The sequence below is a fragment of the Gossypium hirsutum genome, chromosome A12, assembly GCF_007990345.1.
Source record: "Gossypium hirsutum isolate 1008001.06 chromosome A12, Gossypium_hirsutum_v2.1, whole genome shotgun sequence".
NCBI classification, from domain to species: Eukaryota; Viridiplantae; Streptophyta; class Magnoliopsida; order Malvales; family Malvaceae; genus Gossypium; species Gossypium hirsutum.
The window spans coordinates 74,709,223-74,725,219 of NC_053435.1; positions in this window are offsets into that span (position 1 = coordinate 74,709,223).

The window sequence follows — 15,997 nt, forward strand, 5'->3', positions numbered from 1 at the left end:
GAAACCTTAATTTTTGAGTCACAGAGAATGCTAAGCTCAACTAGGAAATGTCAGGTGCATCCTATTGTGTGAACCTAACGGAAGGGACATACAATTTTGGGAGATTTTAAGCACTTTAATTCCCATGCGCACATGCAATTACCGTATATGGGAATATACAAATTGAGTACGTGCCTTACATCATTAATGTCTACTAATTACAATGCATTCACAGTGTGTTGAGTCCTGAATTCCCACTCGCCCCAGATGAGAGTATGTCGCTACCTATGTCCAACGCATCGTTAAATTTAGTGTCAAACAAGGACATGTATCATGTCCCGAAAGGTTACCCAAATTCTACCTAGATAAGAAACAATATGGATATTCGTGAGAGGGACGATCAATAGAAATTATGTAGGTATTGTAGAAACCTAAGGCACACAAAACCAATATCTTCCCTTTATAGGGATACGTTGGGGCTTCAGCATCGATAACATTACTTTCTACCAAATTTCATATTCATTAGTGTGATTCGCATATTCCAATTGTAACAGCCCATTTTTAGGTCAAATCAGACTAGTGGTTTCGAGACCAAAAATCCAAAGGTAAAATATTTATTTTATTATTTTAATAAGGTTTATAGCATGATAGATTAATTACGTGAAAGTTTCGTAAAGAAATTTTACTATTTAATGCTTAATTCGGTAAAAAAGACTAAATTGAGTAATGCATAAAAGTTGAGTTGTATTATGTAAAAGTATAAAATAGCTATGGTTTATTAATATGGAAGTCCTTATTATGTAATTAGCCCATTTATAATGTAAGTGGACAATCTTGGACATGTTATAGTTGATTTTCTAATGTTTTATTAAAGTTTAATATAGTAAATTAGTAAATAAGGTTAATTTTTAATTAAACAAATTGTATCATCTTCTTCCATCATCTCTTCATCACCGAAATTAGAGAAAGAAAATAGTCATTGGAGAGCTTAAGGTTCAGCCAAACTATTTATGCTCATCTAGGTACGGTTTTTGCTCGATTTTTAATGATTTTTATGTTTTCGAGCTCGTTACAGCTCAATCTAGCTAGCTCGTACCTTAGATTTTGAAATGTCTACAGATTTTGAGATATGTCATTGTTGAATACTTAGGTAGAAGTTTCTTCTTAGATTATTGATGGTTCTCAATAACCATAGCTAGGGTTTTTGTTCAACATTTCAAGCTTGATTGTAAGTTCTCCTAAGCCCCATTTTTAATGTTCTTTGTATTTTTGAAGTCCTTGAAGCATGATCTACCCATTTCTAGCTATATTTTGAGCTAGGGTTCATGTATTAAATTTGACCCATGTGTAACATAAATGTGTTTGGATGATTAATGGAGGAATATGAATGTTTGATGCATGATAAACATCTTTTACTAGGTGATTTTTAGTGAAAACATCAAAAAAGGGGACTTGTTTGTAAAAGTGTAAATGGGAGTAGTGAAAATATGAAATAAAGGAAAATGTAAGCTGATATGAGTATGGTATAGATTTGGCTAGGCTTGGGTAACCAAGAAAATGCTTGCATTTCATTTTACGAGCCTAGAGACTAAATCGTAAATAATTGGAAAGATAGGGGTAAAAAGGTAATTTTACCAAAACATGAGTTATGGATCAATTTGAGTAATGTGATTAATAAACAAGTTAAATTTGGCATTATAGATCAAGACAAACGTGAACAGGGTCTTGATCAATGGAAGAAGAAAGTATACGACGATTAGGCTCGATTTCTATCATTTTGTACCGTGGTAAGTTCATATGCAAATAATGTGGTGTTGTAGCATGTTTTTAATGTTTTGATATTATGTGATAAATTTTGTCTTGTTATTATGAGTTATATGCTTATTGGCTGTTATGAAAGCATGAATGATATTAAGGCTGTTACATACAACATCACGAGCAAGTACGACAAAGTATGTCTTGTGAAAGTGAAGAAAATCCCATTTGAACCTTAGGCATAGTCTAGGATTCAAGTGACATGTCACTAGGAATTTAGAAATCCGAGCTCGTTGAGTTTGTTCGGGTTCGTGATATGTATAAGGCATCCGAGCTCGTTGAGTCGATCCGAGTTCATTATGGATGCGACCATCCGAGCTTGTTGAGTTGGTCTGAGTTCAAAAGAGATTCGATACATTTAATTGGGTTCTGGGCAATGGTCTTGTGTGTCCTACCAGTGGCTAGGTAATCTATAAGTTGGTCGGATACATAACAGCTTTTGTGAGCAGCCCGTGTAGTTACACCTTGGCCGATAGCTTTAATGAGAAAGCCCATGAGTAGCTCCATTGCGAGCGTTACATGTTATGAGGTATCTTTGGCTACGTATGTATATGTGGCACTTATGTGCAAGCTTTCTGAGTATCCAATAGTATTCCGAGTGTTTAACGGGTAATGCAATGGATGTGATAAAAGTCCCGATGAAGGCATGTTAAAAAGGTATGGTTACATGATATATTACGATAAGTACAGGTATGTATGCTAAACCTATGAATAATGCCTTGATAAAGGTGATATGTGATGAAAAAGTACGTACATGAACACTTGAGAAAAGAGCCAAAGTGATTGGACAATGAATAATCTTTGTGGTTATGATATTATGTCTTTGTGTGATTGTGGTTTACTATCATTGCATATTATTTGCATGTGGACTTACTAAGTCTTAATGCTTCCTCCATTTCTTTTCCATCCTTTGTAGTTCAACTATGCAAGCTCAGGGATCGGAAGCTGTCAGAGTGTTCGATCACACTATCAAAAGATTATTAGATATAGTGAAATTGTTATTTTGAGTATGGCATGTATAGGGGACTTGGTTATTTTGTGATATCTGTCATGCTATTTGGCCAAATTGTGAAGGCCTATAATGTTGATGATTTATTTTGTAATGGCCATCTGATATGGCTTATATTTGATCATTGGGTTATAATCTAATTACCCATGCATGCATGTGTTAATGCCTTTATGATGTGATATGTTATTGCTGGGTGAATGTATGATACAGTATGGATTAGATGCTAAAAGATAATGGATAACTTAATGGCTTAAAATGACTATAGTCATGAAGGCATAATTTGAAGTTATGGTAACAAGTTTGATTATGCATGAAATTGGTGTGGAATGTTTCTAAATGTTGTAACAAAATGAATGTGCAATAAAATGACATTATGAAGGTGTGAAAGTGCCATGGTGTTGAATATTTGAGTGTCTAAATATGTCATGTTGTATGCTAGGGAATATACTTGAGTGTATGAATGATTGAGGGTGACAATTGGCTTGGAAAATAGCCTTTAAATGGTCCACACGGGTAGACACACGGGCATGTGTCTAGATTGTGTGTGACACACGGTCTGCCGCACGGGCGTGTTGAATGGCTGTGCATCCCTTGCACCCTAATTTTGCAAGTCAGTATGCTCAGTAGTAAACACACGGGCTAAGACACGAGCGTGTGTCTTAGCCGTGTGAGAGGCACAGCCTACCCATATGGGCGTATACTCTAGTCGTGTGAAGTCTGCACCTTTTTATGAAAAATTCATTTAATTTTAATCGACTACACGGTCTGGCCACACGGGCGTGTGATACGGCCTTGTGACCCTAAATTGGTGCTGACGTCATAGTCAGAGAGTTACACAGCTAGAGGACACGAGCGTGTTGAGAGCACACGAGCGTGTTCCTTGTCTCACACGAGCATGTGGCTCTGTATTAGGGAAAACCTCCCAAATTTTTCCAAAGTCCTCGGTTCAATCCCAGATCTTCTCTGATGGCTGTTTTGGGCCTCGTAGGCCCATATCAGGGACAAATTGTATATGTATGAATGAAATTTCTTTGAAGAAAAATTTTATAGCTCGATTTTTGCATAAATGACTGTGTATGTGTTCGGTAACGCCTCGTATCCTACCCCGACCTCGGGTACGGGTAAGGGGTGTTACAAATGTTGTGGTTAAAAATGTGAATAAAATGAAAATATGGGTTGCTATGAGATTAAGTGAAATTCGGCTATACCTGGGTTAAGGATAAATTGTATAAATTTTCCATTTTGTGTAAAAAGGATTAAATTGCATAGTAGTTAAAAGTATAGGGGAAAATGTCTAATTTTTCAAGTATTTGTGTGAATTGTATTAAATGGTTTCTAAAAATATTGAATTTAATAATATATTTAGATCAAGATAAATAATTATCGGAATTAGATTGAGGGAAACAAAAGGTTGACGAGTAGATGATGGTTATATGAGTTAATACGAGGTAAGTTCGTATAATTAGAGTTGAACTTTTCTATACTTGTATTTGTTGAAATGAATATATATAATTGGAATACTTGAAATATGAATGCATTAATGATATATTGTATTCGTTACCGAGCCCCGTTTGAACTATATGAATTCATTGGATACGAGTGATATGTTATTGGGATTACCGTGTTAGTCAAGCTCTTGCATTTGTTGCAAACTCACCACAACTCGTATGAGCTTACTGATTTAGCTCGTAAGAGCTTACTATTTCAACTCATTGGAGCTTACCGATTCAGCTCAAAAGAGCTTACTATTCAGCTTAATAGAGCTTACCGTTTCTAGCTCAATAGAGCTTATTGTTTATCAGCTCAGGAGGAGCTTACCGACCATAACTCGAAAGAGCATGTATGATAATGAATTGGCGGATTACTGTTATTGATCACTCGACTATCCTTTGAAGTTCTAATAGGTTCAACTGGCCTAAATAATGTTACATAGATGAGTTACGGTTTATAAATGTTATTAATGTTATACATGATATATGAATCTAGAAAGATAAGAAGCATTGTATTAATGGATGATTTCACGTATGTTTACAATGACTAACATTTGATGAATACTAGCGATTAGGTGTTGGTTAATTGAATTGTTTGCATATTTATATTACTTTGATTATGTATAAATGGTAAGTTTAATTTTGAATTATACGGGCTTACTAAGCTATAAGCTTACTCAGTTTCTTTTTCTATGTTTTATAGAGGTTCGTTAGCTCACTCGTTCCAGACAAGTAGGAGTTGCACGTCACACTATCCAATTTCTGATTGGTATTTTGAACTTGTGAATATATGTAAATATGGCATGTATAGGCTAGTTTAAATGATGTTAGTTATGATACTTGACAACTTGATTTTTGGTATGTTTTTTTGTATAAGCTAAGTCATGTGATTTGGCTTATTTGGTATCATGTTTTGGTTGTATATATGTATGTTTGAATATGGTAAGTTTTGGTATGAAAATGTTTGAATGAAAATATGCAAGTAAGTTATTGATAAGTATTTTTTAGATGAATGGATATTGCATGGTATTAAATAGGTAATTGCATAACAAGTTGAATTGGTACATATTGTATATGAAATTGTGACAGCCCTAAATTGACCCTAGTCGGGAAGTGGTTTTGGGACCGCTAAACCGAGTCACCGAAGTATTTGAATGTGATATTTATTGTCTAGAATATGTGAATATGAATGTGTGAAAGTTTTAAGCTTCGATTTAGTCGATTGCATGTGAATTTAGTTAATAGGACTTATGTGAGAAAATTTAGAAATGTGCTAGGCAAATGTAAGTGGCCTATTAATGCATGTTATAAAGATAATGGGTTTGCATGTCAAATTACCCAAAATTTGAACTAGTGGCCGGCCATGCTATGGGTTAAAACCTATTATAAACATGTTGTGTTAATGCTTTATGTTAGAAATAATAAAATAAAAAGGGTTAGTAATAAAATAATGGAAATTGGGGGGTGATGAAAAAAAAAAGAAAAAAAGTTCTCATTTTGTTCTTCTTGACCGAAAAATCAAAGGAAAGAAAGGAAGAAAGGTTGAAGAGGTTCGGCCATGCTTGTAACTAGGCTAAGGTATGTTTGATGTTGTTCCATGAGATTCATGCATATTTTTAGTTGTTAGCTTGAGTTCTACCTAGCCCATGGTTTAAATCTTTGCTATGTGATGGAGATGATACTCGGCCATGGGTGTTGTCTTCTTGGTTGGTGTTTGATGTTATGGTGATGAGGCATGAAGATGATTGAATTTGAGTGCTTAATAAAAAGGATTGAATGTGAGTGTGTGTGAGAATTTGAAAAGGATGGGTCTTAACAACTTCATGAAGTATTCGGCCATGGTGCTAAAATGTTGTATTGTGTTTAAACTTAGAATTTTTAGTCATATGGATGTGTCTTGTTGTATGAGTGCTTGAACAAACTATGATTAAATGGATGCATAGATTCAAAGTGGGAAGAATTGGCTATTATGCTTGATACTAATGCCGAATATGAGAATGTTGTACTTGAAAAAAAAATGTAGGTGAACATGACAAGTATATTCGGCTTAGGGCATAAGGATATGAAAATTTTGGGCATTTATTTTTGATTGTGTGTGCATGACTATGGATAGTTGGCTGCCAAAAATATTATAAATACATGGTGTATGTTAAATTTATTAAGCTACAAAACATTATACATGTTCGGCCAAAGTAAATTATTTGAGTAAAGTATATCTTGATGGTACATTTCGGCTAGTATAAAATGTATATGGATGTCGTATGACTATGTTTGATTTGGGAAGTAAATTGTTTGATTTAGCTCAAGAGCCTAGAGGATCAAAGTTGGATAAGGGGAAGGAAAAAGTGATCGAATAGCCATCGAAATCGTTCGACAACATCCGAGGTAAGTCTTTGAGTAATGGAACTTAGTTTATGATTTGATTAATTTATAACGTATAAGCATAACAAAAAAACAGTGATATAATGATTTTACTTGAATTATATGTCGAGATAATTAGTTATACCTATGACGGGTAGTCGAATGTGCATAGAGATCATGTCATAAAGCAAATCAATTTATGCTCTTTGTATGTGGCTATTGAGCCGAAAATGGGAATGATTGATAAGTGTCTTGTGTTTGAGTTCTAGTGATGAAAATGAAATATAGATGTGATATGATTTATTGATATACGTGCATGAATATTCGGATGATAACCGGGCTAAGTCCCGAAGGCATTGTTGCGAGTTACTATATCCGGGCTAAGTCCCGAAGGCAGTTGAGCGAGTAGCTATATCCAGCTAAATCCCGAAGGTACTTGGTTTGGGAATGAGTGATCTTGCTGTAATAATTTCAATTAATACGCTCGTAAAATCCCAACGATGAGGTATGTTTCGTATATGCATTGGAATAGTTGATTCCTTTTAAATAGTATTCGCTCAGTCGATTAATAAGCTTCCGGCCTTTGGTTAAGTTGATCCCTTATGTATGAATATAAGGGTTGGAAATGTGAAGTAGGTATGATTTTGAGAATATGTGTATATGAAATTTTCCGTTTAGTCATATGAATGCTATACTTCAGTTGTGCCTAATTTCATTGCTCAAAACTTACTAAGCATTAAATGCTTATCCCGTTTCTTTGATTCTCTGTTTTATAGATTTTGGTTCGTCAACTATCGGACTCGGGAGTGTCAAAGTCGAAGTCGCCCACACTATCAAAGCCCTTTTGGTACTCTTTTAGTTGAACTCTGATAATGGCATGTATAGGGCTGCCCTTTTGTTGTTAGTCAAGTACTTTGGTATTGTATATATTTGGATAGCCATGCGAAAATGGCTTAAATATTTTGAGCATAGCATTATAATCATTTTGTATATATATGGTTATTGAGAGGTGTGGAAATGCTTGGCAATGATTAGCCATTGGAATGGTTAATCACGATCACATTTTCGTGCTATGTATGTTAAAGGGCTAGTTGAATAATAGAAATTATGAAATAGGTAAAGTCTACCTTAAAAACAGATGCCGACAGCAGCAGTGATGTGAATTTTAAAAATCACTAAAAATAGTAGGAATGGAATTAAATATTGAATAATTTATGTAATCGAACCTTGATGAGTCTATTTTCATATGAAAGTAATGAAACGATCATATGAGCCGTATTTTATGATATGTTTAAGTTTTCGTGAAACAGTGCCAGAGCGATTTCTGGATCCCCTATTCCGTCTTTGTAAATTCATTATAAATTAACCAAAGATAATTAGAAGTCATTCCATATATTTATAGATTCCTTTCTGAGTCTAGTTTCTTTAGAAACAAACGGCATAAGTATTGAAGCCCTGTACAGGGATATATCCAAGTTGTAATGCGCAAAGGTCAGAATGGTCGAACCCTGTAATAGGGGAGACTTTAACTAATAAACTGTACTAATTGGCCAGACCAAAAATTCTAGAAAAAAATTTGTGGATGGATATATGAGTCTAGTTTTAGGGAAAATTTACGGAATCAGTTTTCGAGTTTTGGAACTCGAGATATGATTTTTAAAGTGACTGTGATGTAGTTAACCAGCTTGTCTGGAATTTTAAAATGAACTGTGTTAATAAATGGAATAAGTCTGTTAACACCTCGTGTTCGACTCCGGCAACGGTCTTGGGTACGGGGTGTTACAATTTTATTGGTATCAGAGCTACGGTTTAGTCGATTCTAGGACTACCGTAATACGTTTGGGTCTAGCTATACATGCCATTATGTGATTATTTGATAGTGTGGTGATTTCTGACAATTGAAAATGTGTTTATTTATAGTAATGGATCCTGATCCCAACCGAGCGGTAGCTGATGATCTTGAGAGTGTAGCGCCTGGTCCCGCATAAGGGACAGCGCCAGCGGACTCTCAACCTATTGCTAGTAATCCGAATGATGAAGCTAGACAAGCTTTTTATAGCGTGATGAATGATTGGTTCAACCAATACATTCGAACTAATACGGCTGTTCCACAACCCCCATTCCCGACTAATACAACCCCCGAACCTGCAATACCTCTGGTAACTGACCAAATAAAGTCAAATAAGCCCTCGATTGACAGAATCCGAAAACACGGGGCTACTGAATTTAAAGCTACGGATAGCGACGATGCCGAGCAAGCTAAATTTTGGTTGGACAACACTATTCGGGTACTTGATGAACTATCTTGTACACCCGATGAATGCCTAAAGTGTACTACCTCCTTGCTACGTGATTCTGCCTACTATTGGTGGAATACGTTGATTTCTGTTGTGCCCAGAGAGCAAGTAACTTGGGAGTTTTTCCAAACCGAGTTTCGAAAAAAGTATATCAGTCAAAGATTCATTGATCAAAAACGGAAGGAATTTCTTGAACTTAAACAAGATTCCATGTCGGTTACTGATTATGAACGAAAGTTTAAAAGGCTTAGCCGGTACGCTCGAGAATGCATTTCTTCAGAAGCTGTGATGTGTAAACGTTTCGAGGATGGACTGAACGATGATATAAAGCTGTATGTTGGCATTTTAGAAATCCGAGAATTTGTGGTACTTGTCGAACGAGCTTGCAAAGCCGAAGAGCTTAGTAAGGAGAAAAGAAAAGCTGATATGGGAGCAAAGGAGTTTCGTAAGAGATCTTCGGGAAAGCCCATTCAACAGTCATCGAAGAAATTTAGAGATGACTTAGGCCGGTCTAGAGACACTTCGGGTTTTTCTAGACGAGATCGTAATCGACCCCCTGTGAGTACACGAGTCACTTCGGTCGCCAGTGTTGGAAATGATCGTCGAGATAGAACGGAGTGCCAGTATTGTGGTAAATGGCATTGGGGAGTTGTAGATTCCATGACCGCTCTTGTTACAAGTGCGGATCAGTTGACCACTTTATTAAAGATTGCCCGAGATTGTCTGAACAGAATGTAAATCAGAGTGGGAAACCGGGTGCTATCACTGCTCGGGGTAGACCATTTAGGAATACGGGCAATGCTAGTGGCGGTCAGAGAGGATCTAGAGATGCTACAACCAGATCTGAGGCTCGTGCTCCTGCTAGAGCTTATGCTATACGCGCACGCGAGGATGCTTCCTCGCCAGATGTTATTACCGGTACTTTTACTCTCTTTGATACTAATGTGATTGCTTTGATTGACCCTGGTTCTACTCATTCTTATATATGTGAAACCTTAGCATCCAGTAAGACTTTACCTGTTCAGTCTACTGAGTTTGTAATTCAGGTGTCAAATCCCTTGGGTCGTTACGTGCTTGTCGACAAAGTGTGTAAGAAATGTCCCCTAGTAATCCGAGGTTCCTGTTTTCCGGCCGATTTGATGCTTTTACCGTTTGATGAATTTGATGTTATCCTCGGTATAGATTGGTTGACCGTACATGATGCAATTGTAAATTGCAAAAGAAAAACCATCGATTTGAGGTGTGTAAATAACGAGAAAATCTGAGTTGAGTCTACTGACTTAAATAGGTTGCCAGCTGTAATATAATCGATGTTGGCTCAGAAATATGTAAGAAAGGGGTGTGAAGCATACCTTGCATATGTACTTGATGACAAAGAGTTAGAAAAGAAGCCTGAATCTGTATCGGTGGTTTGTGAATATCTGGATGTTTTTCCCGAAGAATTACCGGGTTTACCACCTGTTCGGGAGGTAGAGTTTGGCATCGAGCTTGTACCTGGGACTACACCGATTTCGATAGCTCCGTATCGTATGGCACCAACGGAATTAAAGGAATTGAAAGCTCAGTTGCAAGAGTTGATGGATAGAGGTTTCGCTCGACCAAGTTTCTCACCTTGGGGTGCACCAGTATTGTTTGTGAAAAAGAAGGACGGAACCATGAGGTTGTGCATCGACTATCGTCAGCTGAATAAGGTGACAATAAAGAATAAATATTCGATACCGCGCATTGACGATTTGTTTGATCAACTAAAGGGAGCCTCGGTGTTTTCAAAGATGGATTTGAGATCGGGTTATTATCAGTTGCGAATTCGAGATTCGGATATACCCAAAACTGCTTTCAGAACGAGATACGGTCACTACGAATTCTTAGTGATGACATTTGGGCTCACTAATGCCCCCGTGGTATTTATGGATCTGATGAATCGGATCTTCAGACCGTATTTAGATCGGTTTGTAGTTGTGTTTATCGATGATATTTTGGTCTATTCGAGAAATGAAACCGATCATGCTGAACACCTGGGATTAGTGTTGCAAATTTTACAGGATAAGCAGTTGTATGCTAAGTTCAGTAAGTGTGAGTTCTGGTTAAGAGAGGTTAGCTTCTTGGGACATGTGGTATCTGCATCGGGTATTCGAGTTGATCCGAGCAAAATTTCAGCCATACTTAACTGGAAGCCTCCGAGAAATATTACTGAAGTTCGAAGCTTTTTGGGACTTGTCGGTTACTACAGACGGTTTGTAAAAGGTTTTTCGATGATAGCCACACCAATGACGAAACTACTTCAGAAAGATGTTAAGTTTGAATGGACAGAAAAGTGTCAGAAAAGTTTCGATCAATTGAAAACTCGTTTGACGGAAGCTCCAGTACTAGTGCAGCCCGAATCAGGCAAGGAGTTCGTCATTTACAGTGATGCATCCTTACTTGGGTTGGGTTGTGTATTGATGCAAGAAGGTCGAGTTGTAGCTTATGCGTCGAGACAATTGAAGCCACATGAGAAAAATTATCCAACTCATGATCTCGAATTAGCTGCCATCGTATTCACTTTGAAAATATGGCGACATTACTTATTTGGTGATAAGTGCCATGTATTTTCGGATCACAAAAGTCTCAAATATTTGATGACTCAAAGAGACTTGAATCTGCGACAAAGATGTTGGCTCGAGTTGTTAAAAGATTATGAGCTTGTCATTGACTATCACCCAGGAAAGGCTAATGTGGTTGCGGATGCTTTGAGTCATAAATCACTATTTGCTTTACGAGCGATGAATGTACACTTGTCTGTTCTATCCAACAATGTGTTAGTAGCGGAATTAAAGGCTAGACCATTGTTGATTCATCAAATTCGTGAAGCTTAGAAAGTCGATGATGAATTAGTTGCAAAACGGGCTGAATATGTTTCGAATATGGAATCAGAGTTTCAAATTGATGATGACGATTGTTTGAGGTTCAGAAGTCGTTTGTGTGTTCCAAGAAATTCAGAACTTATTTCGATGATTCTGAGCGAAGCTCATTGTAGCCGAATGTCAATTCACCCGGGGAGTACGAAAATGTACAACGATCTGAGATGTCAGTTTTGGTGGCAGGGTATGAAACGAGACATTTCTGATTTTGTTTCGAAGTGTTTAATATGCCAACAAGTGAAAGCGGAACATCAAGTGCCTACAGGTTTACTTCAGCCGATCATGATTCCTGAATCGAAATGGGAACAAATCACGATGGATTTTGTATCTGGGTTATCATTGTCGGCGAGTAAGAAAGATGCGATTTGGGTTGTTGTTGATAGACTGACTAAGTCGGCTCATTTTATTCCCGTACGTACGGATTATTCATTGGATAAACTAGCTGAATTGTATGTTTCTCAGATTGTGAGATTACACGGGGTAGCCATTTCTATTGTGTCGGATAGAGATCCGAGATTCACCTCGCGATTTTGGAAGAAATTGCAAGAAGCTTTGGGTACCAAGTTGCATTTTAGCACCGCTTTTCATCCCCAAACCGATGGTCAATCCGAGCGGATAATTCAGATACTCGAGGATATGTTGAGATGTTGCATCCTTGAGTTTAGTGGTTCATGGGAACGGTATCTATCTTTGATTGAATTCGCTTACAACAATAGTTTTCAATCAAGTATTAAGATGGTACCTTACGAGGCTTTGTACGGTCGTAAATGCCGTACACCATTGTTTTGGACCGAGCTCGGTGAAAGTAAAATTTTCGGAGTTGATTTGATTAAAGATGCTGAGCAGAAAGTAAAAATAATTCATGAAAGTTTGAAGGCAGCATCGGATCGTCAGAAGTCGTACGCGGATTTGAAACGAAAAGACATTGAGTATCAGGTGGGAGATAAAGTGTTTCTTAAAGTTTCGCCTTGGAAAAAGATACTCGGATTTGGGCGTAAGGGCAAATTGAGTCCGAGGTTCATCGGGCCGTATGAAATATCCGAACGAGTCGGTCCAGTTGCGTATAGATTGATTTTACCCCCTGAACTTGAAAAGATTCACGACGTCTTTCATGTTTCGGTGCTTCGACGTTATAGAGCTGATCCATCGCAAATAATTAATCCATCAGAGGTTGAAATTCAATCCGATATGAGTTATGAAGAAGAACCGATTCGTATCCTAGCTCGTGAAGTGAAAGAGTTACGAAACAAAAAAGTTCCTTTAGTAAAAGTGTTATGGCTCAAACACGGGATGGAAGAAGCTACTTGGGAACCCGAGAACTCTATAAAAGAACGATACCCAAACCTATTTACCGGTAAGATTTTCGGGGACGAAAATTTCTTAAAGTGGGGGAGAGTTGTGACAGCCCTAAATTGACCCTAGTCGGGAAGTGGTTTCGGGACCGCTAAACCGAGTCACCGAAGTATTTGAATGTGATATTTATTGTCTAGAATATGTGAATATGAATGTGTGAAAGTTTTAAGCTTCGATTTAGTCGATTGCATGTGAATTTAGTTAATAGGACTTATGTGAGAAAATTTAGAAATGTGCTAGGCAAATGTAAGTGGCCTATTAATGCATGTTATAAAGATAATGGGTTTGCATGTCAAATTACCCAAAATTTGAACTAGTGGCCGGCCATGCTATGGGTTAAAACCTATTGTAAACATGTTGTGTTAATGCTTTATGTTAGAAATAATAAAATAAAAAGGGTTAGTAATAAAATAATGGAAATTGGGGGGTGATGAAAAAAAAAGAAAAAAAGTTCTCATTTTGTTCTTCTTGACCGAAAAATCAAAGGAAAGAAAGGAAGAAAGGTTGAAGAGGTTCGGCCATGCTTGTAACTAGGCTAAGGTATGTTTGATGTTGTTCCATGAGATTCATGCATATTTTTAGTTGTTAGCTTGAGTTCTACCTAGCCCATGGTTTAAATCTTTGCTATGTGATGGAGATGATACTCGGCCATGGGTGTTGTCTTCTTGGTTGGTGTTTGATGTTATGGTGATGAGGCATGAAGATGATTGAATTTGAGTGCTTAATAAAAAGGATTGAATGTGAGTGTGTGTGAGAATTTGAAAAGGATGGGTCTTAACAACTTCATGAAGTATTCGGCCATGGTGCTAAAATGTTGTATTGTGTTTAAAATTAGAATTTTTAGTCATATGGATGTGTCTTGTTGTATGAGTGCTTGAACAAACTATGATTAAATGGATGCATAGATTCAAAGTGGGAAGAATTGGCTATTATGCTTGATACTAATGCCGAATATGAGAATGTTGTACTTGAAAAAAAAAAGAAAATGTAGGTGAACATGACAAGTATATTCGGCTTAGGGCATAAGGATATGAAAATTTTGGGCATTTATTTTTGATTGTGTGTGCATGACTATGGATAGTTGACTGCCAAAAATATTATAAATACATGGTGTATGTTAAATTTATTAAGCTACAAAACATTATACATGTTCGGCCAAAGTAAATTATTTGAGTAAAGTATATCTTGATGGTAAATTTCGGCTAGTATAAAATGTATATGGATGTCGTATGACTATGTTTGATTTAGGAAGTAAATTGTTTGATTTAGCTCAAGAGCCTAGAGGATCAAAGTTGGATAAGGGGAAGGAAAAAGTGATCGAATAGCCGTCGAAATCGTTCGACAACATCCGAGGTAAGTCTTTGAGTAATGGAACTTAGTTTATGATTTGATTAATTTATGACGTATAAGCATAACAAAAAAACAGTGATATAATGATTTTACTTGAATTATATGTCGAGATAATTAATTATACCTATGACGGGTAGTCGAATGTGCATAGAGATCATGTCATAAAGCAAATCAATTTATGCTCTTTGTATGTGGCTATTGAGCCGAAAATGGGAATGATTGATAAGTGTCTTGTGTTTGAGTTCTAGTGATGAAAATGAAATATAGATGTGATATGATTTATTGATATACGTGCATGAATATTCGGATGATAACCGGGCTAAGTCCCGAAGGCATTTGTGCGAGTTACTATATCCGGGCTAAGTCCCGAAGGCAGTTGAGCGAGTAGCTATATCCGGCTAAATCCCGAAGGTACTTGGTTTGGGAATGAGCGATCTTGCTGTAATAATTTCAATTAATACGCTCGTAAAATCCCAACGATGAGGTATGTTTCGTATATGCATTGGAATAGTTGATTCCTTTTAAATAGTATTCGCTCAGTCGATTAATAAGCTTCCGGCCTTTGGTTAAGTTGATCCCTTATGTATGAATATAAGGGTTGGAAATGTGAAGTAGGTATGATTTTGAGAATATGTGTATATGAAATTTTCCGTTTAGTCATATGAATGCTATACTTCAGTTGTGCCTAATTTCATTGCTCAAAACTTACTAAGCATTAAATGCTTATCCCGTTTCTTTGATTCTCTGTTTTATAGATTTTGGTTCGTCAACTATCGGACTCGGGAGTGTCAAAGTCGAAGTCGCCCACACTATCAAAGCCCTTTTGGTACTCTTTTAGTTGAACTCTGATAATGGCATGTATAGGGCTGCCCTTTTGTTGTTAGTCAAGTACTTTGGTATTGTATATATTTGGATAGCCATGCGAAAATGGCTTAAATATTTTGAGCATAGCATTATAATCATTTTGTATATATATGGTTATTGAGAGGTGTGGAAATGCTTGGCAATGATTAGCCATTGGAATGGTTAATCACGATCACATTTTCGTGCTATGTATGTTAAAGGGCTAGTTGAATAATGGAAATTATGAAATAGGTAAAGTCTACCTTAAAAACAGATGCCGACAGCAGCAGTGATGTGAATTTGAAAAATCACTAAAAATAGTAGGAATGGAATTAGATATTGAATAAATTATGTAATCGAACCTTGATGAGTCTATTTTCATATGAAAGTAATGAAACGATCATATGAGCCGTATTTTATGATATGTTTAAGTTTTCGTGAAACAGTGCCAGAGCGATTTCTGGATCCCCTATTCCGACTTTGTAAATTCATTATAAATTAACCAAAGATAATTAGAAATCATTCCATATATTTATAGATTCCTTTATGAGTCTAGTTTCTTTAGAAATAAACGGCATAAGTATTGAAGCCCTGTACAGG